Source organism: Rhinopithecus roxellana, chromosome 20, assembly GCF_007565055.1.
Source record: "Rhinopithecus roxellana isolate Shanxi Qingling chromosome 20, ASM756505v1, whole genome shotgun sequence".
NCBI classification, from domain to species: Eukaryota; Metazoa; Chordata; class Mammalia; order Primates; family Cercopithecidae; genus Rhinopithecus; species Rhinopithecus roxellana.
This window is the reverse complement of record NC_044568.1, coordinates 18,225,713-18,251,312: the sequence shown is the minus strand read 5'-3', so window position 1 is coordinate 18,251,312 and position 25,600 is coordinate 18,225,713. Positions and strand designations below refer to the sequence as shown.

General features: G+C 57.7%; 1 protein-coding gene across 4 annotated transcripts in view; it reads left to right on the top strand.

The window, feature by feature from the left end:
* CBFA2T3 (CBFA2/RUNX1 partner transcriptional co-repressor 3) overlaps window positions 1–25,600 on the top strand; it is a 102,059-nt gene that overhangs the window by 17,405 nt on the left and 59,054 nt on the right. Inside the window, exon 1 of one of the 4 annotated variants that reach the window (XM_030924918.1) lies at window positions 19,822–20,244. The exons of 2 other annotated variants lie outside the window; for them this stretch is intronic. The gene's annotated coding sequence lies outside the window, so the exon portion shown is untranslated. Of the gene's footprint in view, window positions 1–19,821; window positions 20,245–25,600 lie in introns of those variants that run through there. One more of the 4 variants, XM_030924919.1, reaches the window with a different exon arrangement.

Sequence of the window (25,600 nt, the reverse complement as noted above, 5' to 3'; positions counted from 1 at the left end):
CCCGGTATGCAGATGGTCTTGTGTGCATGCCCCTTTAAAGACCCCCGTAGACCGCAGAGCTGTGTCACCTGCCACACAGGTGCAGGGCTGGGGGCCCAGAAAGCTCTCTGTCCTCTCCTCACTGCAGACAGAGCTCTGCTGTTTCTCAGGATATGCTGCAAGCCAGCTGCAGGGTCCCCTGAGTCACCACGAGGAGACAGAGGCTCAGAGGGATGAGGGACCCACGCCTGCGTGGCCAGGCCAGGCCTCTTGCCTTAGGCGTGCGCAGACCAGAGCCTCTCTGCATTCCAGGATCCTGCAGGACCCTGAGTCGCAGAACGCGGCTCTCCCTGGGCCACCGCATGCCTGGCTCACAAAGTGTCAGCTGAGCAGGGAAATCCAGGCGTGATGCCGTTAAAATCTCTTCCTGAGGCACACGGCAGAGTGACGCCTCAGCTCTGAGAACATTACACTAAGTGAAAGAGCCAGGAGGCCGCATACGGCCTGGTCCCATTTTTTATTTTTTAAATTTATTTTTAGTTTTCATTTTTTTGAGACGGAGTCTCACTCTGTCGCCCAGGCTGGAGTGCAGTGGCGCACGATCTCCGCTCACTGCAAGCTCCACCTCCCGGGTTCCCGCCTTTCTCCTGCCTCTGCCTCCTGAGTAGCTGGGACTACAGGCGCCCGCCACCTCGCCGGGCTAATTTTTTGTATTTTTTAGTAGAGATGGGGTTTCACCGTGTTAGCCAGGATGGTCTCGATCTCCTGACCTCGTGATCCACCCGCCTCGGCCTCCCAAAGTGCTGGGATTACAAGCATGAGCTACCGCGCCCGGCTGGTCTGGTCCCATTTTATGAAATGTCCAGGATAACAAATCCATAGAGACAGAGTGGATTTGGGGTCGCTGTGGGGAGGGTGTGGAGAAGACAGTGACAGCTCCTGGGGACAGGATTCACTGCAGGGGTGATGACGGGTCTGGAGTTAGGCAGAGGCGCTGGTTGCAGAACATTGTCAGTGTACTAAATACCACTGAATTGTGCACTTTAAAATGGCGAAAATAGTAAATTTTATGCACTGTTTATCACAAATATTTTAAAGATCTTAATGTTCTTAAAAAAAAAAAAAAAAAAGCAGCAGCAGCAGCAGCCTGGCAGAAGATGAGCACCCGCCCCTGGCCTTCCCCCACGGCCCCTGGACTTTGGTAGAAACTCCTTACGGCCTCTGTCCAAGCCCTGCCTTCTCTCCCTCTGGCCCTGCGCCTGTGTCTGCTTCTTCCGGTTCCCCCTCTGGATCTGAAGCACCCCCAGCATCCTGCCAGGCCCAGCTACACATCTGCCCGGGGCCCCTGGCACTGACTCTGTCCCCCCAGCTCAGGTGCTGGGGATGTGGCTCTGGACCCAACCTCCGTTATCTCCCCTCTGCAAACCACAGAGCGGGGTGGCATGCCCTGTGCCCTCCTGGAGGCCCTGTGAAAATCAAGCCAGTGAAAGTTCTCGGACATGCAGGGTGGGGTTGCCCAGCTCCCTTCTGAGTGGACCTGGGTATTCGCGTTGGTGCTCAGAAGCTGTGCAGGGTCAGCCCCCACCCTCAGCTCCAGGGTTCGGGGACGGACTAGAAAGCAGCAGCAAGCTTTGCTTTCCCTGTTTTCACACAGGCAACAAATAACAACACCTATGTTTGCGGCTGTGCCGAGCACCATGAGGGCCACGGGAGGTGCTGGGTGGGAGGGCACTGGCTCTGGCTGCGTGGCCGTCTCCCCCCGAAACGTGGTCCAGGGAACTCGGCATCTGTGTTCAGTCCTCCCAAATGCACCCTTTGGAGATCCGGCCCCACCATGTGCCCTTGGGGTGCAGGGTGGCCTGGGCCCTGGGCTGCTTCTTCCGGACTCACGACAGGCATGGCTGATGAATCACGGTGCTTTTTCTGCTGCGCACAGAAGAAGCCTCAGCATCTCCCACAGGACAGTGACCCCAGCAGCTGCAGCAGACACAGTGGGCGCAGCAGCCTGGGAAGTGAATTCACCTTCGAGGCTGGGTCAGGGCGTCTCATATTGTTTGTGGAAAATAAATATCCATTGGCAACTGATGCTTTTGTAAAAGTAAAAAAGTACGAGTATGCAGTGGAACTCTCTAGTGCTGAGGGTCAGTTACTATGGAGTGAGAATGTGCAGTACTGAGTGTCAGTCACTATGGAGTGGGAGTGTCCAGGCTGAGTGTCAGTCATTATGGAGTGGGAGTGTCCAGGCTGAGTGTCAGTCACTATGGAGTGGGAGTGTCCAGGCTGTGTCGGTCACTATGGAGTGGGAGTGTCCAGGCTGAGTGTCAGTCACTATGGAGTGGGAGTGTCCAGGCTGTGTCGGTCACTATGGAGTGGGAGTGTCCAGGCTGAGTGTCAGTCATTATGGAGTGGGAGTGTCCAGGCTGTGTCGGTCACTATGGAGTGGGAGTGTCCAGGCTGTGTCGGTCACTATGGAGTGGGAGTGTCCAGGCTGAGTGTCAGTCATTATGGAGTGGGAGTGTCCAGGCTGTGTCGGTCACTATGGAGTGGGAGTGTCCAGGCTGTGTCGGTCACTATGGAGTGGGAGTGTCCAGGCTGAGTGTCAGTCATTATGGAGTGGGAGTGTCCAGGCTGTGTCGGTCACTATGGAGTGGGAGTGTCCAGGCTGTGTCGGTCACTATGGAGTGGGAGTGTCCAGGCTGAGTGTCAGTCATTATGGAGTGGGAGTGTCCAGGCTGTGTCGGTCACTATGGAGTGGGAGTGTCCAGGCTGAGTGTCGGTCACTATGGAGTGGGAGTGTCCAGGCTGAGTGTCGGTCACTATGGAGTGGGAGTGTCCAGGCTGAGTGTCGGTCACTATGGAGTGGGAGTGTCCAGGCTGTGTCGGTCACTATGGAGTGGGAGTGTCCAGGCTGAGTGTCGGTCACTATGGAGTGGGAGTGTCCAGGCTGTGTCGGTCACTATGGAGTGGGAGTGTCCAGGCTGTGTCGGTCACTATGGAGTGGGAGTGTCCAGGCTGTGTTGGTCACCATGGAGTGGGAGTGTCCAGGCTGAGTGTCGGTCACTATGGAGTAGGAGTGTCCAGGCTGAGTGTCAGTCATTATGGAGTGGGAATGTGCAGGGCTGAGTGTCAGTCACTATGGAGTGGGAGTGTCCAGGCTGTGTCGGTCACTATGGAGTGGGAGTGTCCAGGCTGAGTGTCGGTCACTATGGAGTGGGAGTGTCCAGGCTGAGTGTCGGTCACTATGGAGTGGGAGTGTCCAGGCTGAGTGTCGGTCACTATGGAGTGGGAGTGTCCAGGCTGAGTGTCGGTCACTATGGAGTGGGAGTGTCCAGGCTGAGTGTCGGTCACTATGGAGTGGGAGTGTCCAGGCTGAGTGTCAGTCATTATGGAGTGGGAGTGTCCAGGCTGAGTGTCAGTCACTATGGAGTGGGAATGTCCAGGCTGAATGTCGGTCACTATGGAGTGGGAATGTCCAGGCTGAGTGTCGTTTACTATCCAGTGGAAATCTCTAGTGCTGTGTGTCAGTTCCTACAGAAGGTTCCGTCACTCCCCATGCATCTCCCATCTGGGAACCATCTCTCACGGACTCTCGCGGCATTCACAGGCCCCCTTGTTTACACATCTGTTACAGCAGGTTTCAGAAAGCTCTAGAGACAACAGATCAGGATGAAAACAAGGGGAGGCTGGGGAATACAGAAGGCAGAGCCCCACCCACCACCTGCCCACAGCAAGACCTCAGACAGGTCTCACAGTCTCTCTGGATTCTGTGACTTCAGCCGTGAATAGCGTTGCAGTCATAGTCAAATTTCAGATAAACAAATTCTTAAAGTACAAGTGTATCTCAAATATTGCCTGGGACATACGCTAAAAATCAGTTACTGTTTATCTGACATTCAAATTTAACCAGGTATCTAACTAGGCATTCTGGATTTGTCATCTCCAAACTCTGGCAGCCGTCCTTGTGCAGGGTTTGATTCCTGTAGCCAGTAGGATTGTGTTCAGCTGCAAATCACAGGAAACCTAATGGGAGTGTAAACAAGGTTTGTTTCTACATCACCAAAGCCCAGAGGCCGGTGGCTCCGGCCACCGCAGTGACACTGTCTGGTACCCGACATTTCTACTCTTTCAACTTCACTATCCTCTTGCTTATGGTTTCCTGGCTGCAAAGTGGCTGCCTCCGCTCCAGGCATCATGTCTGCATTCCAGGCAGGAAGGAGGAAGAAGGGGCAGAGGACAAAGACCAGGCCAGCCTCTTTTCATAAGGAAACTTGAGGCTCTTGTGGAGGCCTCACTCAGCTGACTTCTGTTTATGCTCCACGACAAATGGATTCGTTCCAGTAGGTTCCAGTCCACAAATCAACAGTGCTCAAATGCAACACTCCTGAGGCCCTTCTCACACCAGGATTTTCAAGCTTCTCTCTTCACACCTTCTCTGCTATCTTCAAACAGCCTCTGCACTCATGACCCCGTCGACCTGTCACCTGGCCCCATGAGTTCAGCAGAGCAGGTGACGTGTTCCCATTTCACAGATGCTGTCCACATTGAACTTAGAGCTTGAGGCAGAAGAGTGCCATGCCCTCCCAGCCCAGCAGGTGCAGGCCTGAATCATTCAATATCACTCACGTCTCCTAGGCTGTCCTGGGAGGGCAGACAGACCTGGGAATCAAGCACCTTGTCTTATCTCTGCCTGTTTTCTACTGAAACTCATCAGAGAGAAATGGACTCATCTTCCTTGGAACCTTAATTATTTATTTATTTATTTTAATTTATTATTATTATTTTTTGGACAATTTGGCTCTGTCGCCCAGGCTGGAGTGCAGTGGTGCGGTCTCGGCTCACTGCAGCCTCCATCTCCCGCATTCAAGCGATTCTCAGGCCTCAGCCTCCTGCCAAGGAGCTGGGATTACAGACGCCCGTCACCGCACCCAGTTAATTTCTGTATTTTTAGTAGAGATGGAGTTTCACCATGTTGGCCAGGCTGGTCTCGATCTCCTGACCTCGGGTGATCTGCCCGCCTCGGCCTCCCAAAATGCTGGGATTACAGGTTTAATGATATTTTTAAACAATAAGCCACTTTTCCTCCAGTGATCCCAGACACCATCTCCGCCCTGCTCCCGTTTTCTCTCCATCGCCTTTCCCAGCAGCTGGGAGGAAGGAGGAGGAAAAGGAGGGTTTCCCTGGGACCTTCCCTCTCCTGCACCTGGATTCCCTCTCAGGCAATCGCAGCACCACATTTATTTCGAGAACATTCTCTACTGTGCATGGGTTTTACAGGTGGTATGACCCATGCCACCTCCTGCCTGTGCCAGCACCTCTGTCCAAGACCTGCAGGCTCTGTAAGCACTGGGTGCTGCCCCAGTGCCCGGGCCTCCTCGCAGACCCTGAACACCTACGTGCCTCCAGCCCCAGGTGTGCCCACATGTTCTCTCTGCCCCTGGCTGTGCACGCGTGTTCTCTCCACCCTGGCTGTGCATGCGTGTCCTCTCTGCCTCTCCTGGGAGCCCATCGTCATCACCAGGACTACTTCAACTCTCTTCTGCAAGGAGGCCCCTCTGCTCCCCGACAGTGTCATGTCCCGTCCCCACTGCCCGTCCATGGCTGCAGCAGCTGCTTGTGTGACTGTCCGTGTAGAGTGTATGAGACCAGGACACAGCGGGCCCAGGCCAGGCCTGAACCTCTGGCACATGCGGCGTGCCTGCCAGTAAGGACGTCGGCACATGACTCAGCCCATCAATCAACAGGGGCGTTGTCCCTCCAGCTGCTGGGACCTTGGCATCCCGAGGACGGCGCTTTCTCTCTGTTCCCCTCCGAATCCTGGCCCTGGGTTGGGGTGGCACAACCCAGGCATGCAGCACTCATCTGTTGGGTGAATGAGCAGCTGACAGGGCTGCCAGGAGTCAGGGCGCAGAGGAATCAGCCCTCTGGGAACTCAGGCCTGCTCCATGGAGGCAAAGGGAAAAGGGAGGCCAAGGAAGTACAGGGTCCCACTCTGACCATCCCCTGAGGGAGCCAGGTCTGCAGCATGAGAGCTGCCCGCAGAGGACCCACAGCCTGCAGCGGGAAGAGCAGAGCCGGCGCAGACCTGGGCCCTGAGCAAGTTCGTTTCCTTCCAAAGGCCACACCCAGGCCCCCAGCCCCCGGCCCTGGGGGAGCGAGTTTTTCTCCCTCCAAAGGTAGTGCTGGGCTGCTGGGTGGCGACTGTTCTTCTCCACCTGCCCCCACCCAGGCCTCAGTCTCCCTATCTGAGAATGGGGAGGACGCCTCTCCACCAGCTTCTGCTCCAGACGACACGCGGGTGATGTCCGGGGACGTGGGGCACTCACGAGCTCTGCACCAGGACCTGGCATTACTCTAACGCCCCCGCCCCAGAACCTTCCTCCCCCGTCGCCCCGCCTGGCTTACTCTAACACCCCCGCCCCAAATAAAACTTCTCCTTTCCTTCCTAGAGGAGTTCCCCATTCGAAGTGACCACATCGACCTCAACTTCTCCCCGGGAGCTTTGGGCTCTTGAAGCTATTTTGGGCCTCTTCGCCCACAGCGCGCATCCAGGGCCCTTTCCTCTCGGGATAGGCTTGTGCCGTCTGAGGCTCCGACAGCCTGACCAGGCTTCCTATGGCTTCGTGGGCATGCACGGCCTCGACACCCATCCCGCTAGTTCCCAGTGCGCCGACAAAGTTCCGTGGCCTCTCTGTGAGCGAGGGAGTGTGAGCGGCTCACAGGAGCTTTGGTTCCAGGTCTACTGTGACTTTCAAGCAGCCTTGTTGAGGTTTAACCCACACATCTTACAACTCACCCATCTCAAGTACACAAGTCAGTGGCATTTAGCAGAGTCACAGAGGTGTGCAACCATCACTGCTAACAAGTTTTAGAACATTTTCCCCCAAAAGAAATCCCATGCCCATGGGCAGTCAGGCCCGTTCCCTCAGCCCTGCCCACCACTGACCTGCTTCCTGCGTCTGTGGATTCGTCTTTTCCGGCGTTGTGTGTCAGTGGGATCCTGTCACCAGCTCTTCCACTCACCCATGTTTTCTGGGTCCATCCTGCTGGAGGGTGTGTCGGACCTGCCTTTCTTCTTATGTCTGAGTAGTATTCCACTGTGTGCATCTGCTTTTGAGTTTATCTGTGCTCGGCTGACCGTCTGTTGAGAACCTTGTCTCGCCACAGCTGTGTGTCTCAGGTGAGCCACCGACCCTCTCTGGGCCTCCTAGATGTACAGTGAGGACAGGTGTGGAGGTCAGCAAGGGGACGTGCCTGGGGATGGAGGGACTGGCTGTCACCTTCGTTTCACCCTCCCCGGGCTGAGGGGTGTCGTGGTCTCTGAGCAAGCTCCGACCCCGTTTGTGCTGTGTGAGCAGCACTGTTGTCCCGGGTCAGGTGGCAGCCCCACAGAGCGCGCTCTGCCATGTCTGCTGTTAGCCCTGAAAGGCAGTGGCATCTGTCCTGGGCACCCTGGCGTGGGGTGCGGGTGTCCCGAGGGCAGGGAAAGGCAGCACTTCTGACCAGGAACCTCTGGGGCCATCAGCTGGCTGTCCAGACTGTGAGGTTAGAACCACCTGGAGCATTTGGTGAGAGGGAAGATTCCGGGGAGTGGGTCGATGGCGGAGGAGTGAGCAACCAGTCCCGTGTGACGGTGACTCTGCTGGGCAGCTGCCCGTGGGCACAACCTCTGGAGCCTGAAGCACAAGGACGGTTTTGTTCCGGGGGAGAGCGGGACGAAGACGCAGAGGGCCCCGACTTCAGGCTGCCGCAGTCCCCGGGTGAGCCACTCCGTCTGTGGTTCAGCCTCTGCATTTAAGAGGCCCTGGCAAAGTACGGTGTGGACAAGAGGGTGCCGGGCAGCCCAGAACCCCGGGGGCCGTGCTCGGTGCAGCTGCTGCAGGCCCTCGTGACGCTACCTGGAGCAGGCATGGAGGGAGGCAGGGGGCACGCGGTCCAGTTCAAAACTCAGGAAGGCAGCCAAGGAGCAGATGCCAGCCCCCGCCCCGCCCCCCGCCGGCCACGCCTGGAGCGCCCCTTTCTCCCAGGGCACCGCCAGCAGGGCCCTCCAGGAGCAGACACCAGGCCAGGTAGGGCAGCTGCAGGTTGGGGTGATGGAGAGATAGAGCCTGCGGGTCCCAGCCTCGCCTCCCTCTGCCGAGGGATTGTGTGACTGCAGACAAATGCCTTCCGGGCCTCCATGTCCCCTGCTGGGAAGCCCCGACCCGTGGAACTGAATGGGGCCATGCCTGTGAGGCCTGAGGAAGCTCTGTGTTCCTCTACCCTCCACCCTCCGGGAGCTGCTGGGCTCTGAGTCAGGGGAAGCAGGGCCGTCCCTGGGCTCAGTCAAAGAGCAGAGAACCCTGAGAGCCCCGGGGACAAGCAGGCGGACACGCTGTGTCCCAGGGACCCGGTGGGTGGGTGAAGGTCTCCCGCCCACCCTGGGACAGGCCGTGAGCTCCGCGTGCATGGGATTCTCCTGTGAAGCGGGTCTTCGCCCTCCGTCCCACGTTTCCTGGCCATTCTGTCTGGAAGCTCTACACTGCCTCTGGGGCTGGGGCCAGGCGGTCGCCCTCCAGGGCTCTCCTGCCAGACAACTAACTCTAAGGTCTCTTTCCCAAAGCCTCAGGGAGCAGGAACTCAGTAGGCCTGGGGGTTGGGACCCCTGGGCGGGGTCAGGAGCACTGGGTGGGGCCAGGATCCTTGGCTGAGGTCAGGAGCCTTGGGTGGGGTCAGGAGCCTTGGGTGGGGTCAGGAGCCTTGGGCAGGGCTGTGGGGGCAGGGGGCTGTCAGAGTAGATGGGTGGCCGGCCTATCATGGTGGACAGGGTGCCTTCGTGGTCAGGGGACCTTCCATAGCAGCTGAGGTACTATCGTGGTGGCTGGGGGCGCCCACTGTGGCCAGGGGGCTATCTTGGTCAGTGGTGGGATTTGAAGTCTTCAGAGGAGGAATGGGAGCTCCTGGGCAGTTCTCTGACTGGCAGCTGTAGAGGGGCCATGACCACACCCGGGCATGGCCACGGTACATTCACGCCTGAGTCCAGAAGCACCAGGACTCCAGATGAAAGGGCCTCCGGCTCGGTGGCCATTGTCCTGACATGGTGTCAGCTGTTAGAGGCCACCTGCCCTCAATTGCCCAGGGCAGGAGCAGAGCCCACATGCTCTGTGGACATCTCTGTCCCTCACAACACAGGTGACAAGGCCCATGGCAGCCCCAAAGTCATCTTAAGGGGAGCCATCCCCCTTAAGGAAAACCCAGAAAACACATAGGATTAAGAATCAGGGGATGCAGTCACAGCAAAATCAACCCAAATGTGTATTTTCCCGGGAGTCAACTGTGCCTTCAAAAGACAGACATAAGGGTCTCAGGATACCGAATACAGCAAAAGGTGCTTTGGCATCCAAGCCACACACAGCCTGGGAGCAGACACCTCACCTCGCCATCGTCCCGGCCACCCCTGCTGGCGCTATCCTGAGCCGGAAGCCCCCACGCGCCGTACATTCCGATCCTCCCAGATCCCTGATACCCGCTGCTCAACCCCAATCTCCCAGACTCAGGGTCCTGAGAGCGGGCGGGAGCTGCAGGGACCTTTTTGATGGTTTTGCCGGGAGCTGTGGGGACCATTTTGAGGACTCTGCCAGCCTCTGGCCACAGCGTTTCCAGGACAGGGCCAGCTCACCATCTGGGTGGACACGGGGAGCCTGGCCGGCTCTCCCCACACTCACTCCTTCCTTCCCTCTTCCATCAACCCTCACCACTCACCACTGGCTGTCAGCCCCACAGGCCCTGTGAGAAAGGGATGCAAAGGCAGGAACAAGGGTCACTCGGCCTTTCCACTGGGAGCAGGTCTGGCTGAGTGTGACAAGCCCAGTGGAGGGACAGAGGCGATGGCCCCGCCCAGGCACAGCGCTCCTTGTTCCTCCTCCTCCGTCATTGCTGGGGACCGCAAGACTGGGGGCCGATCTATTGGGCAGATGGAGACCGGGTTGTGTTTCTTCTCATGGGTGAGGATGGTCACTCATTAGATCATCTGCTCATTCAGCAGCAAACCCGATGACACCACTCGACACAGGCCCTGTGTGGGGTCCTGGACATGCCGTCCCCAGGGTGCCGGGGGCGGGGGCAGGAAGCCTCGGGCTGTGGCTCCAGGGGATCCGCCAAATACTTGTTCAAGGAGAACACAGAGACCTGTGAACAATTGTGATGGGGCTATCCTGGGGGGACGGGAGGCGTCTCTCCCGGACTCAGGAAGGGCAGATCAGGGAATTCCTGCCTCCCAGCAGGAATGGCCACTCAGCAGAGGGATCTGAGGCTGAGAGGAGTCTGTGGGCAGAAGGTTCCGGGCAGACGGGCGGTGTGTGCCTGTGAGGCCGGAGCTCAGAGAGGCGGTGGGGGTGAGCAGGACGCACCCCATGCGCGGGAGCTGAGACTCTATCTCGGGCAGGGAGTGGCAGAGCCGGATTTGTCTTGGTGAAAGCTGTCTCGGTGCCCCGCGGGAAAAGCACTGGAGGGAGGCAGCTCCCTTACCCCGTGGCCTGGCAGAGCCTCCCGGGGTGCCCTCGCTCCAGTGATGATAGACGGCTTTGTCAGTGCCGGGGATGCATGCGGTTTGGAGACCGTCCACCCTGGGGCCTGGCCAGGACTCTGGCTGATAAAAATGAGTCGCTCTGCCTTTGCACAGCAGCAGGCCTGTTCCCATCACTTGGGCCCTCAGCACTCAGGTGCCCAGAGCAGCTTCCGGCTTAGATCTCACAGCCTCCTGGGGCTGCTGGGGCTGGGGAGACCCAAACCCACCTCTGCACAGGGGCTCTTGGCCAAGGGTCTGTGCCAGAACGCTGCAGCCTCAAGTGACAGAAACCCAGCTCAAAGACATCAGGGAGACCTGTGACTGTGCTGGCTCAAGCACCAAACTACAGGAAGGGCAGGGGCACCAGCTTCAGGCCCCACAGACCCAACCATTAGCACGCCCTCGGCCGCTCTGCCCACCCTCTCTTCCCAGCAGCCGTCCAGGCCACTCTGGGCTTGCCTCCCACGCAGACCAAAGAAGTTTCTCCTCTCCTGTTCCAGTTCAAAAACTCCCAGGGAAGGATTGTGACTGGCCACGTGTGGTCACCTGCCCTCCTCCGGGACCAGTTGCTGGGGCCGCAGCTGCCTGCATGACTGTCCTCTGAGCCCTGTGCTCACCCTGGGACCATGGCAGCAGGTCTGTGACCCGAGCTGGGGCTGAGAAGCCACAGACCCAAGGGGAGGGAATGGCAGCAAACCCAGCAGCCACGCTGATTTTGTACTGCAGGTGCAATTTTAAAACTGATTTTTTAATTCAAAAAAGCAAAGATAAAACAAAAATACTTAAAGGAAAATTCAAACATATAGGTAACAGAAAAGAAGGCGAAAATAAAATAAGATGCAGATAATGATACCTCTTGAAGAATTGTGTGATGAGGAAATGAGAACACGCAGTAACTCAACAAACAAAGGGAGGGATGGAGACCCGGAAGACAGGTGCCAACACTCCTGACCCTCTGTGCCGGTGCCGGTCCAGGCGAGGAGTGAACAGACCAATGTAGTTCCTGCCCTGGAGAATAGGGGAATGCAGAACAAGCGCAGACAGATCCAGAAAAAGAGACGGGAAGAGAGACGGGAGAGGAGGAGAGGGGGCCAGGTGTGAGGAAGAGAAGCAGGGAAGCCGTGTGACTTTAAGAGTGGCGGGGGTTATCGTTCCTTTGCTTTCTTTTTATTTTTTTAGACAGAGTCTCGCTCTGTCACCCAGGCTGAAGTGCAGTGGAGCCATCTCGGCTCACTGGAACCTCTGCCTCCCGGGTTCAAGTGATTCTCCTGCCTCAGCCTCCAGAGTAGCTGGGATTACAGGCATGCGCCACCACGCCCGGCTAATTTTTGTATTTTAGTAGAGATGGGGTTTCGTCGTGTTGGCCAGGCTGGCCTTGAACTCCTGACCTTAAGTGATCCGCCTGCCTCAGCCTCCCAAAGTGCTGGGATTACAGACGTGAGCCACCATGTCTGGCACCTTTTGTTTTCTTCTTATGGGATTTGCCTGCTCATGAACTTTGTTGAGCGTTATTTTGAGTGCTTGTACTGTTCTTCTCTCTAGCAATGTTTGTGTGCTGGGGCCACTGTCGTTTGTCCCACACCCACTCCCAGCCCATCTTTTTTTTTTTTTTTTTTTTTTTTTTGAGACGGAGTCTCGCTGTCACCCAGGCTGGAGTGCAGGTGGCTCGATCTCAGCTCACTGCAAGCTCCGCCTCCTGGGTTCAAGTGATTCTCCTGCTGCAGCCTCCCGAATAGCTGGGACTACAGGCGCACACCATCACACCTGGCTAATTTTTGTATTTTTGGTAGAGATAGGGTTTCGCCATGTTAGCCAGGCTGGTTTTGAACTGCTGACCTCAAGTGATCCGCCCGCCTCGGCCTCCCAAAGTGCTGGGATTACAGACGTGAGCCACCACGCCCGGCTCCCAGCCTGTCTCTCATCAGGGTCCCCTGTCTCTTTCAGGACATGGAAGTTGCTCGTGACTACATGGCCAAACCCCTCCAGCTTCTTAAAATTTTGTCAAGAGTTTCTCGGCTGCCTTAATTTCAAACTAGTATTATACAAATGCTCGTTTCTTTCTCTTAATCCTTTCACTGTTTTAGTTTTTCACATTTTATTCTTTAACCCAAGTGGAGTTTATTTTTCCAAGTGAAGTAAGGAGTATATAATTTATTTTTCCCACATGAGGCAGTTGTCCTAACCCCATTTATTGAGGAGTTTGTGCTTCTCCAGGGATTTTAAATACCACCTCAATCCCATCCACATTCCCTTTTACACACGTGCACCCGCTGGTTTTCCCAAGGGACGCTTCCGATTTCCAGCTGTTTGTGCCTGGCCTGGTTCTCGTGTGAAGTTCAACAAAGACAAGAGAGAACTCTGAACTTGTCTTTGGGCCACATTGCAAATGTCTAGGCCAGCCAGCCCTTAGCCCCATTTTACAGGAAAAACTGAGGTTTGGCAAAGTGTCAGTAACTTACCTTCCATTGGATATGGAAAGTGAAGGAAAAAAGAAATGAGTAAGTAAATGAAGCCACTTCACAATTAGGAAAGTTCATTTGCAAAAGCAGCGATGCCAGTGTCAGCCAGGGGAGAAAGCTGAGAGGCGCTCTCTGAGGCAAGGAACCTTCCTGGCCGGAGCCCGGACTCCCTCAGCTTTAGGGTTCTTCCCTGCCTCCTGGGAGGGTCTCCTTGACCTCGTGGGCAACGTAAAGCCGGGTTATCCGGTGCCCACACCACATGGCCAAGGCTGATGGCCAAGGCAGAATCTGCTTGGGCCGGTGTGGGTCCTTTTCCAGCTACCCCTGCACAGTCACCCTCTCCCAGTTCCCCAAGACAGACCAACATCTTTCTGCCTGGGGCCAGCCTGGGGCCTCGCCCCCAGCTCCCCACTCGCCATGAACCTGTCTCTGCTGCAACCTGCTGGTTTCTGGTCTTTGCATGAAACAGAATTGAGGGGGGACAGAACCGACTGGTCAGCTGACAGTTATTAAAAATGACTTTCATGACCACTCCCCACGTGGCTTGTGGCATCTGACTCTCAGAAGCAGGTCACAGTGAGATTGTTAGGACACAGCTCCCGTTCTGATCGAGTTATTCTCTGGCTTTCACATTAAACACCCACCACGGGAATGGAATTAATGTCAAATCCTGTCTTTTTCTGGCAGTATTATTCATGCATGAACACACAAACTACTACCAAAAAGTGCCCCCTCCCTCCTTTTAGGAACTGCCTTCCAACAAAAATGTACTTTGTATCTTTATTTTTATTTTTGAGACAGGGTCCCGCTCCATCACCCAGGCTGGAGTGCAGTAGTGTGATCACAGCTCCCTGCAGCCTCAACCTCTTGGGCTCAAGCAATCCCCCGCCTCAGCCTCCTGAGTAGCTGGGACTACAGTGCACGCACCGCCACACCTGGCTAACTTTTTAATTATTTGTAGAGAGGAGGTCTTGCTATGTTGCTCAGGCTAGTCTTGAACTCCTGGGCTCAAGCGATCCTACTTCCTTGGCCTCCCAAAACACTGGGATTACAGGTGTGAGCCACCAAGCCCAGCCTACTTTGCATCCTTAGTAGTTCTCAAAATGTATAATACATTCACATTGTCGGTTATATACTACCAATAATTATGATAATCCAGCCCAGGAAATCCATTTCAACGCAGGAAAATGTTTAAATCTTGACATTCCAATTATGTACATAGTTTTGTACGACAGGGGAATCAGAAGACTTTCAAACATGAAAATATATTAGGATAAAAGTCGGCTGGGTGGAATGGAGGGAAGCATTGAGGGAGAGAGGGGTTGTGTAGAGATTCGGACGCTGAAGAAGAGTCAATTTGTGTCTGTCTTTTAAACGGCTCATAAAATGTTATTGATACCCTCATTTTTGTCTGCTGAATTTTTTAAGTTAATAGATTTTATTTTTTAGCGTGGTTCTGGGTTTACAGGACAACTGGGCGGAAAGCACCCAGTTCTCACCACTCTTTCAGGCTCGTTCCCTAGGGGGGCCGGGGGAGGGTCCCTGCATTGCACCTGGCACTAGTGTGATACCTTTGTTACAACCGATGAACCAACACTGAGACATCCATAGTTTACACTGGGCTTCTCTCTTGGTGTTACATTCTGTGTGTCTAGACAGCATATGACTTGTGTCTACCATAAGAGTGTCATGCAGAATAGTGTCACTGCCCTAAAAATCCTCCGTGCAGTCTGGGCAACACAGCAAAACCCTGTCTACAAAAAAATAAATAAAATTAGCTGGGACTGAGATGGGAGGATCGCTTGAGTCTGGGAGGTCAAAGGATGCAGTGAGCTGTGATCACACTACCGCACTCCAGCCTGGGAGACAGAGTGAAACCCTGTCTAAAAACAAACAAACAAACAAAAACTCAGCTGGACGAGTTGGCTCATGTCTGTAATCCCAGCACTTCGGGAGGCTCAGGTGGGCGGATCATGAGGTCAGGAGTTCGAGACCAGCCTGGCCAACTCGGTGAAACCCCATCTCTACTAAAAATACAAAAAATAGTCTGGCGTGGTGGTGGGTGCCTGTAATCCCAGCTACTCGGGAGGCTGAGGCAGGAGAATCACTTCAACCCAGGAGGCAAAGGTTGCAGTGAGCCGAGATCGTGCCACTGTACTCTAGCCTGGGCGACAAGAGCAACACTCTGTCTCAAAAAACAAACAAACCCCTGTGTTCTCCCTACTCAACCTTCCCTATTCTATAACCGCCTGAAAACCACTGATCTTTTTACTATTTCCATCATTTTACATTTTCCTGAATGCTGTTGAGTTGGAAGCACACAGTACATAGCCTTTTCGGACTGACTTCTTAGCAAAATTCACTTTTCTTTTTCTTTTTGAGATGGAGTCTTGCTCTGTCACCCAGGATGGAGTACAGTGGCGCGATCTCGGCTCACTGCCACTGCAACCTCTGCCTCCTGGGTTCAAGCGATTCTCTTGTCTCAGCCTCCCTAGTAGCTGGGATTACAGGTGCTGCCACCATGCCCAGCTAAATTTTGTATTTTTAGTAGAGATGGGGTTTTGCCATGTTGGCCAGGCTGGTCTTGAACTCCTGACCTCAGGTGATTCACCCCCTCGGCCTCCCAAAGCGCTGGGATTACAGGTGTGAGCCACCACACCCGGCCATCAGTGTTCACTTTCCATGGCTTGATAGCTCACTACTTTTTGTCATGGATAATATTCTATTGTCTGCATATGCCACAGTATTTTATCTATTCACCTATTGAAGGCTGTCTCAGTGGCTTCTAAGTTTTGGCAAATACGAATGAAACTTCTATAAACACTGATGTGCAGGATTTTGTGGGGACATAAGTTTTTAACTCATTTGGGTAAATACCAAGAAACATAAGTGCTGGGTCGCATGGTAAGAGTGTGTGGTTTCATAAGAAACGGTCAGACTGTCTTCCAAAGCGCTGTACCATTGTGCATTCCCGTCGGCAATGAATGACAGCTCCCGTCGCTCCACATCCTCATCCTCACCGGCATCTGGGGTTGTTGGTGTGTTGGGTTTTAGTTATTCTAACAGGCGTGTCGTGGCCTCTTGTGGCTTTGCTGACACACTCCCTAGTGGCAAGGCCACTGGGCATCATTTCATATGCTTATTTGCCAGATCTTCTTCTCTGATGTCTATTCAGATCTTTTGCTCATTTTTAATTGGGCTGTTTGTTTTCTCATGGTTGGTTTTAAGAGTTCTTTGTATATTTTAGATAACCGTCGTTTATCAGATATGTGTGCCCAAATATTTTCTCCCAGTCTCTGGCTTGTCTTTCCATTCTCTTCATAGTGTCTTTTGCCGAAGTATTAAATTTTAATGAAATACAACTTACCAAATTTTTGTTTTATACATCATACTTTTGGTGTTATGTTTAAAAGCTCACTGTTTTAGGTAGGGAGCTGAGAGAAAATGCGGTGTTTAAGAAAGTTTATTCAGACATTTTTGATGAACAACAGTGGCTATCAAATTGCTATGGTATCTAGAATCCATTAGCCACCCACTGATTTTAAAATATCTATACCTATAGCGTATCAGACTTCCTATTCTTGGCAGCTATCTAAACTTTTGTTGCAGATTTTTAGTTATAACAGAAAATGTTTGAGGGAGTCTATAGTGCTCAGAACTATTTTCTGAAGGTCAGCAACGGTGATGGCCTGGCCTCCCCCTGGACCATGCTGGCCTGGCAGGACCCCAGCTCTGCCACAGAACAGCCTGTGACCTGCGATTACCCAAGCTTTCTGGGTCCCAGTGTTCTCCTCTGGCAAACAAGGCTGGTGGCAAGACCTACCTCCCAGGATCACGCTGGATCCTGGTGTTCTCCTCTGGCAAACAAGGCTGGTGGCAAGACCTACCTCCCAGGGCCACGGAGGGTACATGAGAGGGCCTAGTGCCTGCCCCTTGGCCAGGGCCCCTCAGACAGCGAGTCTTACCTGGTGTCAGAAGGGGCCGTGACTGCGGGGAAGTAACACACTGCAGGGACGCCTGCGGCAAGTGTTTATAAACTGCGTCTTTATCCAAACCTTGAGCTAGGCACTGTTGAGTGGTTGAGAGGGACATCAGATGTGGGTGCTGCCCTTTGGGGAGGGGGATCAGGATGGCCAGAAGTGCAGTTGGCAGGACAGAAGGTTGGGGTTTTTTCCTGAGGGCAGCAGGGTGGGGCCTCAGAGGCGCACCCAGCACAGGTCAGCAAAGCTGGGGCTGTCCCACTGTGCGCTGCAGGCCCTAGAGCCAGGCATGGTCTTCCCGGGGTTTGCACGGGTGTGATAGGGGTACTAGATGCTGGTGGGCAGTCAACTTTACTCGGAAAGGCTGCCATGCCATGAGGAGGGGAAGCGGTTTCTTTTAAGTGAAGTGAGCTCCTGCCTCTATAGACAGTGACACACTGTGGCTCTGTGGGACCACCCCGAGTTCCCTCCTCCAGTGCTCTGCCTCCTCCTGAACCCTGAGTGTGGCCCTCTGAGGTCCTGCTTGCCCGTGGTCTACCTCCCGCACAGGTGACGCTGGCCTTGTCGGACAGACTGCAGACATCTTGCACACAGGGCTGGGAGTCTCCTCCTTAAATGTCCCTCTGAAATGCCCAGGAGCTGTGACTTGGCCGCATCCAGGGCAAGAAACCAGTCCTTGGATAAGGCAGCAGGAGGTCCGTGTGGCTGAGAGGCTCAGCCTCTCCACCTGTAAAATGGGTGTTCCGGAAGCATCCACGCAGCACAGGGGGAAATGCAGAGACGGTGCCCAGCTCTGTGCCGGCTACTGCCAAGACCATCTGACCACCCTGTGACCGCTGGGCTAGGCGTCGGGCAGGCCCACTCACAGCACAGAAGGAAGCCCTCCTGCCTGCGACATACCTCTCTTCTCTACCACGCCACCGCGGCTCTCCTGAGTGGGGAGCAGGGGCGGGAGCAGTGCCTGGGTTGTGGTGTCTGATGGCTGCAGTGGTATCTTCAGTGCCTTCAGGTCTATCACTCCTCAAATGGTTGTGAGCACCCTGTGTCAATCAGAGACATCTCAACTGGTCACTTAACACCTGAAGCCTGTGGTCCAGAGAACTGAGACCACAGACGTGCTGCTGGTGCTGGGTGAGGGCTTCTGGCCCAGGTCCAGGCTGGCTTCTGCTCCCGGGCCCTGTGGGAAGCTAGAGCTGCCTCAGGCATTGTTGAGCTCCCAGCTGACTTCCGGGTGGTTCGCTGCTGAATTCTCCCACCTGCCCCCACTCCCACGTTTATGTTGCTTTGTAACATCTCTGACACCTGGGGGTGTTTTAGGATTAGTACCGGCAGCACGTTTTTCTTTCTTAGTGGCACATAAAATAATGGTGCATCTTCAAATCCACTGTGCCTCAGAGTCCATGAAGCCAGGGAGCCAGGATGGATAAATTTCTAGCATAAAATCAGTAACCTCAGGCAACACACCCAATGCATGAGGACTTACACTGTCCTGTGGGGTGGGCTCAGGACCGACCCCCCCTTCCACAAGGGCTGGGCTGAGCCACATGGGCAAGCACCATGTTAAGCAGTCTGAAAAGCAGGAGAATGTAGGTGCCTGGTGTTTGTGTCACAATTTTCACGGAGTCTGGCGGGCTTTAGACAGCACTCCCCATAGTCAGGAGCTGGAGGAACTGGCTGGGCCACACTGTGGTTAGTGACCCAGCTGACCAGACCACTACCCAAGGGCTGCAGGAGGCGGGGGTGCTGTCCTCCCCTTCACAGAGGCCCCGTTCTGGGTTTCTGTCCCCTTCCTCTGCCAGCTCAGGTGGGTAGAGCCAAGTCCACGAGAGGGACGAGGGGTGGGGGAAAAAGTCCGCGGCACAAAGCTGGAATAGGCCACGTTTCGCACGTTGCTGTATTTTCGTACTTGGGGATTGGGGACCTCGGACCTTCACATGCAAAATTTATGTGAAATGAGAGGCAAACCAAGGCCCTGCTGCTCTGAAGTTCTGGCTTCTTCTGTCTCCTAATGGTGACCCCTGGGCCCCACTCCCCGCTTGTATCTAAGAAATAAGAGCACGTGTGAGTTGGGGCAGGAAATAGGGAAAAGGCGGCAATTTTAGTAAAATGTACTAAGCAGGGAAATGCACCAGACACACGCCACAACGTACTTTAGGGAAAGGCAAAGTGGTCGGACGAGGGGGCCCGCGGCAAAGTGCGGAGAGGCCAGGGCAGCGGCTCGGGCCGTTTCTGCAGGTGGACATCCAACGCACAATATGCAAATGAATGCAAAGCGTATGCAAATGACCTGGCCCCGGGGCCAGCGCGGGGCGAGGGCTTCACATCGGACCCGCCCGGGAGGCTGAGCGGGGGGAGCGCGACCCCTGCCGGCCGCGCGCGGAGGTGGCCCCGGCCGGGTTGGGCGCCGCGCGGGGGGCGAGCGCGGGGCGGGGGGCGGCGGCCGGCGGAGCGACTTTCCCCTCCAGCTCCCCCCCCACCCCCACCTCCGTTCAGCCTCCCGCGCGGCCGCCACAAGCCGCGGCTCTAAAGCTGCGAGACCCGCGGCCGCCGACTGCTGCGAGGTGGGTGTGCGCGGCCTGCGGAGGGGGAGAGGGTGGGCGCAGGCGGGGGCCGCCCCCCAGAGCCGCGCCCCCTCCACGGCGCCCGCGCCCCGCAACCTCTCCGCGCGCCCCCGCCTGCGCCCCCCGCGCCGCCCCCCTCCGCGCGCCCCCTCCCCGCGCCCGGTGCCCCGCACAGCCCCGGCCCCCACGGCCAGTTCTTAGGGCGCGCCCCAGTGGCGGAGGCGTTGGGGGCGGCTCTCGGCGGCGGGGAGCCCCTCTCCAGGCCGGCGCCCCGGGGCGGAGCTGAGCGCGATGGGCGCTGGGCGGGAGGCAGGTGGCGCAGCGGCGGCGGCGGGGGGCAGGAGGCGGAGGCGGAGCGCGCGGGGCGGGGGCCGCGGGGCCCCGTGAGACTCTCGGGCGAGAGCGCGGCGTTGGAGCCACAGGCGCGGCGGCTGGACCCGGCGCGGGCCGCGGAGGCCGGAGACCGCCCGGCGCGGGGTGCGCGCTTTGTTCCCGCGCGGGGTGGCCGGAGCCGAGTCCCCGGCATGGCCCAGGCGGCCGCCCCGCGCGCCCCAGCCCCGCCGCGCGCCTGAGCCCGGTGCGGCGCCAGAAGACAGCGCGCAGCCGCCCCCGAGTCGCGGCGGTGGGGACCGAGCTGGAGGGAGCAGCTACTCCCGGACCGGGTCACGAGTGTGCGCCGTCCGCCTTCCCCCGGACCCCCCGGACCCTGCGGACCCCCGACCGTAAGTGCCGCGTCCGCCCCGCGCGCCGCCGCCGCTCTCCCCCGACTCCGCCCGCGGCTGCCGTTCCCGGATCTGCGCCGCAGCCGCACGGAGCGCACGGGCCGTTTTCAAAGTTGGTGCCCACGGCAGGGTGGAGCCAGCCCGCCCAGCGCCCACCCATCCGGGCTGAGCGCAGCCCCCTGAGAGCGGAGCCTGACCTGCGGGGGCTGCGGTGAAACTTCAGGGGGAAACGACGCGCCCGGGCGCTGGAAGTCCCGCGGGCTCCCCTGGGGCCGCCCGGTTTTCCTAACAAAGGCCCCGCGGCCCGCGTGACGGGGACTCGGGAGTGGGGAGGCCGAGGGCGGCCCTGGGAGAGGCCGAGGTGCCGGCGGCCGGGCTGGGGAGGAGGGTCCAGAGCTCCCTCCAGCCCCTCCCTCTCCCGCCCGGGTCCCCAGCGCTGCCCGGCGGGCTAAGGGTGGTCCGCGCTGGGGGGCCTGGACCCTGCCTGGCGCGCCGTCTCTGGGGTCCTGACGGCCGCGGGCCTCGGCACAGCCCGGTGGCAGCGATGGCGCGCACAGCCTTTGGGAAGCGTCCATCTGTGTTGGGCAGGCCCGGAGCCAGGCTGTGGGAACAGCGGGGAGGGAGGTGTGAGCCTCTGTGGAGGGACAGATGGCTGGAAACGCAGCCCTAGACGGCTGACTTCACTTACGTGGAGCAGAAGGCGGCCAGGCTGGTGGCAGCGACTCAGAGCCGCTGGGCTCCGAACACACTGCGGGGCTGGCGCACCCCGCCCCTGCGCCCGCCCTGTGTGTGCTGGGGCCGCGGCCAGGCTGTGCCCACTCCTTCACCCTGTGGGCTGAGGCCGGCTGACTTAGGCCCATTCCAGGGCCCAGGAAGAAAAACCTTTCCTTTGGAAAGAGCACGTCGCGTGCTCCTGTGGGTGGGGGCTGGTCGGTAGCTGTCAGGCTTGTGGCCCCGGCCAGGGTGCGGCTTCCGTGCGTCCGGCCCGGGTGTGCGTTTCCTCTCCTGGACCAGGAACAGGAGGTTCCCAGGGCAGCCACCTCGGAGGACGGGTCGGCCGGGGATAAGGGGCGGGGGCCAGTTACTCGGTGCCTGGCATTGCTCAAGTTGCTGCGAGGTTGGGGAAACTTCTTGAGACTGGGACTCCACTGTGTCCGCTAGACCTGAAGGGGTGAGGGCTGGGCCTGAGCGTGTCTGACCCTCACCTGCCCCTGGCATCGCTTTCCCGGCAGGGGAGGAGGCAGGAAGGCCCAGCCCACAGTTCCTGGGCACGCTCATCCGTGGAGGGCTGGCTCTGTGTGCCTCTGGGGTTGGGCTGTGTCCTTTGCCCCGGCTCCAGTCTGGGCGTTGGGAGTCAGAAACTTCCACGGGGGCCAGACAGGCGGATGCTGTGCACGCTGGAGCCGCGGGGAGGGTCCTGGTCAGTGTGCTGACAGCACCGTGCCTGGAAAAGCCATGCTATTTGGGACCGTCCTGCTGGGCAAGTGGCTACTCTTCCACACTGAAAGGGAAACAGAAAGGAAGAAGCGCCCAGAGCAGGAGGAACAGATGTGGCCCCCACCCGAGATTGGGGCTCAGGGAGGGAAGAGTGTGACATCAGGACCAGTCTTCCGGCAGGCTCCATCTCTCCTGGGATGTGCTGGGATCCTCCAGTGACAGGGGAGAAGGGAAGTTCACATGAGTGGTTCGTGGTGCTGGGGCCACACTGTCTCCACCTGTGAAGCCAGGGCCGGTGAGCGGGAGGGCTTTCCCCAGACATCTCCTTCCAGAATCCTCTGGGGCGGCGCAGCCACACGCCAGCCGCCCGAGCCCCCCTGAGCTCTTCCCCTGCCGCCCGCTATCCGCGTAATTCAGTTACCACCCCCAGGAAATCTCTCTGGTTTGGCTCCACGTATTTTCATTTCTGCATGACTGGAAGAAATTAATTTTTCTCCCTACGTGAGGATCTGGAGACGCTGCCGGCAGGCCGGGTCACTAATCCCCAAGATCCCAGCCCTCAGGGCTGCACCGGGGAGGGCCGGGCCTCGCTGCTGCCACGTCTGGGGTGGTGGGGAGGGTGTGAGATGGGTGAGGCATTTCCCTGCCAGCTTCTGGAACCATCTTGGGGCTCTCTGCTGGCCTCCCCCTCCCCTGCTGCACCGTTCGCAGGTTGACTTTGGGGTTTCTGATTCATCCTCAGCCTCCCACAGTGCCAGGGTGGAAGGATGGTGGTTGAATTAAGTGGATCTGATTTCCTTCCCAAGCAGGAAGGGACCAGGAACAACTTCAGCGTGCCCCAGTGCTGTGTGCCCCGCGGGTGTTCGGACCCAGCATGGAGGGAGCAGCAGGGCCTTGTTAGTGGTGCCACAGGTGAAGGCACTGGCGCCTCCGTGGGGCTGCTCTCCCTGCCAGCACTTGCTGCACTGCCTGCCTGTGGCCTGTCTCTCCTGCTTACAGGGTCGTGGAGTGGTTCTTACAGCCTATGACAGCGCTGGGGCTTACACGCACTGTTGCATCCCTGTAACACCCACGAGGGCCGTGTGGCATTCCCCATCTCCAATGCTAGGAGAGGTACAGTCACTCCACAGGTCATGCAGGGAGCCAGTCTGATGGTGGGCTGCAGCGAGTGTCTCCAGGCCCCTGTCCAACCCCACCCAGCCCCTGTCTAGCCCTGCCTGGGCGTTCCTTTGCCCGTGCCGTCGGTCCCCGTCCCCAGCCTGCCAGGCCACGTTCTTAGAGCACCTGAGCACCCCCAAGGGGCTGGGGGATCTGGTGGCTGAGAGCTCGGTCTTGACTTGGGGTTAGCACTGCAGGTGCAAAAGCCCTCCTGGACACAGGCCCTGGGGCCCATCTGGGGTCAGGGCCCAGGTGGGAGAACTTGACCTCTGCCCTGCCTGGGTCATGGAGCCCCAGAGCCAACCTCATCCCAGCTGCTCTAGTCCTGCACCTCTGGCCAGCATCACCTCTGCTTCCCACCCTGCTGTGCAGAGGACGGGGGTCATTGTTGCTAAAGATTCCAGAAGCCACTGGAAAATTGCCCGGCTGTTATCACAGACAACATCCACTGTTCGTAGAAATCCACGTCCAGGCAACAGATGTCACCTCCCAGGCTGGCCCCAGGCCCCTGGGGATGGGAGGGACCCAAACTCTACAATTCGTCAATGCTAGAGGGTGGTTTTGCCACTGCTTCACTTACAGAACAAAAAGTGCCCGTCCTCTAGTGCCCATTCCCCGGGCAGGTATTGATGGAACACCTTACTCCATACCAGGCGGGGGCAGAAGCACATGCAGTGAGAGGCACCCAGGCCCTGCACTGGATCCTCACCGCAGCCCTGAAGGCACCGCTGCTGCCCCACTTTCCAGACCAGGAAGCCGAGGCCCACAGAGGTTCCCAGCTCGCAGCACAGGAGCCGGACACGGGTGGGCGCCACAGGGCTCTGCCTCTGACACATCCAGGGTGGTCAGGCCCCTGGAACTTCCCACTGAGTTCTGACATGGGAAGGCCAGCGTGGGGACGGCAGGGAGTGGGCCAGGCCCCCGCAGAGTCCAGTGCACACGGTGGGCTGGGACCTGCTGCCTCGTAGGGACAGGAGGGGGTGGAAACACAATTGCCGGGGTACTGGCTAGGGGGGTGCACACCACTTGAGGGCAGCTCAGAGGGAGGCTCACGACAGTGTCACCATCCTTGGTGTCAGGGTCTGGGCCAGGTTGGGTGGACACCATGCTGTTCGTCCACCTCGTGGCTCAGTCTCCCTGGGAATGCCTGTCAGTGAACCACACCCCAGATCCTTTCCTGGGGGGTTTATTCTCCACCCCCTGACTTTCCTGGGCAGAGTGAGAAGGCCTGGTTCTGCTTCTGCAGTTCCCCGGGCTGGGACCCTCCTTTCAGTGGAGCCCAGGCTGCGCTGCAGGAAACAGCCCACCCGGCAGGCTTGGGAAGGGCCGCCTTAGCCAAGAGCAAACGCAGGCAAGGGCTTTGCTTGTCTGGAAAAAAAAATTCCTGGAGTGGAAACCGCCCTTGTAGCATCAGTGGAAAAGACTCAGGCGGAGACCTGGCACTTGGGCTGGAAACTGACGATGAGGAGAGAGAAATTACTGCTTCCCAGTCCCCACTTCTGAGCTCGCAGCTGCCCCGAGGGTGGGAGCTGGGGTCTGAGCTCACAGCTGGCCCCGAGGGTGGGAGCTGGGGACTCAGGACCCACTGAGATTGGGCTTTCCGCCTGTGCTGTGGCAGTGAGTTTCCTGTGGCAATAAAACAGAAGTTCAGACTTCTGCTTTTTGTAATTCATGGGACCTCACTGAGAGCCAGATGTCACTGGGAAGGAAAACAAAGATGAATTTGGCCGTAATAAGGAAGATGTCTCCCGGAGCTGAGGCGCCAGCAGCCCAGCCGGCAGCTTACCCTACAGTTCTCGGCCGCCTGCCTCTGCGTTTCCCACCCGCTCAGCCTCCCAGGGCCGATTCTGCCCCATGTTGGGTCTGGGCAGCACAGAGCCTCCTCGGCTGCCCCTGAGGCTGGGGTCATGGTGAATGTGGCAGGAGGAGGTTTGGGGAGGAAGTCCGGGCACCGATGCAGTCTTCTGTTTACTCGGCAGAGAAAAGTCCACACCGGTGAGGCAGCAGGTGGGACCTGCTGGTGACCAGGATGGGAGATGCCCGGGAGACGCCCAGGAAACACCCGGGGCAGTCAGGAGGGCTCCTGCGCACCCTGGTGGCCCCAGGCCACAGATGGAACTCACGAGGAAGTCCCCGCCCAGTGTACCCAACCTCCCTGAGTACCTGGGAAAGCCAGGGTGCAGTCAAGCCAGCAAGGGAAGCAGCACCAGCTGCAGTGAGGCCCTCTTACAGGTGGGGAGGGGCTCCCCACCAGGGCCAGGGGTGACTGCAGCCCCCTGCCCTGTTCTCAGAGGCAGCGGGGTGGGGGTGGGCAGCCCCTCAGCTTCTTGGAGCCCCCATCTGGATTCGACTCCCCTCCCAGGAGCTGCATGACCTACAGCAGATATTCCTGTCTGTCCCTTGGGTTTCAAACGCAACATGCGGTCACAAAGGCATCTACCCCTTCGGGCTGTGACGAGCTGGGAAAGGTCTGTGTGTGTCTGGGCTGGGACCGTCAGCCTCGTCCCCTTTCTGGGGGGACACCCGGTGGTGTCCTGCGACTCAGTGGTGGATGAGGCATGAAGGCAGCTCTGCACCCAGGCCCCCTTCTCTGCAGGCCCCCAAACAGAAGCTCACTTTCTGCACCTTTGCACAATGGGGTGGTCCAGAGAGACCACCTCAATGGTCAGACCCCTGCACAGACCCCAGACCTCAGGCCCTGTGCCTGCTCCACCCACGCAGGGACAGCCTGCAAGGTTGAGGCCAAGCCCTGGGGCCCTGC